The sequence below is a fragment of the Eurypyga helias genome, unplaced genomic scaffold, assembly GCF_000690775.1.
Source record: "Eurypyga helias isolate BGI_N326 unplaced genomic scaffold, ASM69077v1 scaffold30471, whole genome shotgun sequence".
Classification (NCBI taxonomy): domain Eukaryota; kingdom Metazoa; phylum Chordata; class Aves; order Eurypygiformes; family Eurypygidae; genus Eurypyga; species Eurypyga helias.
Genome location: NW_010233270.1, coordinates 6,171 through 8,516, shown reverse-complemented (window position 1 = coordinate 8,516; position 2,346 = coordinate 6,171).

Here is a 2,346-nt window from a genome sequence, read left to right as displayed (position 1 = left end):
TGGCCTGAGTGAAAACCTCTTCCTTTAATATAGATGCACAGGCTGTGTGAAGATTGCTTTTCCTCAGTCTGGATGGAGACACAGACTATGGATTCCTCTCACAAAACTGGCTGGAAAACCTTCATTGTCTGGTCAGAGTCTGCAGACACTGTCACATTCCTGAGTGCTCACAGACTGGATGGTTTGTATTGGCCTGGGACAAACAGACGGTAATCTTTCTCTGCCACATGACTCCTTGGAGAGTTACTCCACGCTCTGCTCTTTGCTGGCCCTCATCAGGACCTGGCATAAAACGCTATGAAAAACTGTTTCTCATGGAAGTGGAACAGAAGCTGGTTTTGTGTTTTTCAATAAGCCTATTTTCTTACCGTGACAGTTTTGGGGATGACACAGTTGTGACATCCATTGGATGAATAGCTTGGCATTTTGATTTGCATTGAGTGAAAGCATTTGGGAACTCACCAATTAAAAAGGTTTAGATAATAAGTAAATACATATAATAAATATTAAAAAGAATTGGAAAGTCCATGGAGATATGTTGAGCCTAAGGCCAAGCTGGCAGTTGTAGCCCTCATGTCTATGCCATGGTTGTTTCTGGAATACTGCAGCTCCACGAGGATATTCTAATACCAGTAAATGTATGTGCATACATATTTTACGTAAAGGACTGGATGGAGTCCCAGATCTGTGTTTTCCAGGGTCCTGTTTCTTAGCACCTGGGACCATGTTCAATAGGTCAGAGGAAGGCAGATCTCATGAACATGGCCAGAAGAATCCTGGAAGACTCTCTGGCCTTGGGGACTGTTCAAGTTATGAGTGTTGTTTTTGGATGATGGCAATGATTTAATAAATGCTGCAGCTGCAGAAAGCACCCTCACTGGAGAGTTTAACTCTCCTTGTCAATATATGATTTACATTTCCACCCTGCATGTATCGAGGCTGCATGTCGTAGTCAATGGGGTGGGCAGATCCAGCGCTTACTTTGGCAAAACAGTTCCTTAAGCCTTGTTTAATTAGAATTCAGACCAGCTTCCTGGATATTGTGGGAACCTCATTAGCAGCACAAATAGTAACTTGAAGAGGCCAACTCAGTGGGAAAAGATTGCTTGCTAAGAACTTTACTTACCAAGAACTTAATGTCTTCAAGAATTGCGTCTCTTAAGTACAGCAGAAGGATTCATGGCTGGAATACAAGGTCTCTTACAATATCCAAAATGTTGGAGGGTTTTTTTCCATGTGAATTAAAACCCCTCAGAATAATAGATAAAATCCATTTGGCTCCACAGCTTTTAATCTTAGTTGTCTCCTCTGTGTTGAACACACAAAACTGTGTTCAGTTTTGGGCCCCTCACTACAAGAAAGACATTGAGGTCTTGGAGAGTGTCCAGAGAAGGGCCACAAAACTGGTGAAGGGTCTGGAGAATATGTCTTATGAGGAGCGACTGAGGGAACTGGGCTTGTTTAGCCTGGAGAAGAGGAGGCTGAGAGGAGACCTGATCACTGCCTACAACTCCCTGAAAGGAGGTTGTGCAGAAGTGAGTGTTGGTCTCTTCTCCCTAATGACAGATGATCGGACGAGGGGGAATGGACTCAAGCTGCGCCAGGGGAGGTTTAGATTGGATGTAAGGAAGAAGTTCTTCACCGAGAGGGTTATCACACACTGGAACAGGCTGCCCAGGGAGGTGGTGGAGTCACCGTCCCTGGATGTGTTTAAGAGACGGGTGGATGAGGTGCTGAGAGATATGGTTTAGTGGTGGACAGATACGGTTGGACTGGATGATCTCTAAGGGCTTTTCCAACCTAGTGATTCTATGATTCTATTCTATGATTCTATGATTCTCTTGCATAGGTTTTAATTCTTGATGGCTGTCTTGATGCTCTTCTGCTGTTTGGAGATCCTGATCGCTGATTTGCTGTCCTCATCCTTGTTTCACTTGGAAATGTTACCTTATGTTTTAATATATGTCAGTCTATAACAAATCCTTTAAAAAAGAAAAGAATAAGATGTGATAACAGGAGTTTAGACACCTAGCTCACATATAGACACCTACATTTAGTTCGCCCAATCTCAGATGACACCCCACCTATTGTGTCTTGAGAAGGTACTTCTCCCTGTGAAGGCTAAGCACTGCCTCTCTGTCCGCTTCAGGAGTGGCATGAAAGAGAGCTATAAAATACGATTAGAGTGCTTGAATTGTTGTTCTTTAAATACACGTACTTGTGTATGTTTGTGAGAACTGGATGGAGTCTCAGGGCTAAGTTTTGCAGTTGTTCTGTCCTCTTTACTTCTCGAGCTATGCCACAGAGGCAGAAGGGACCCAGATCTGTTGATCAGAACAAGGCCAG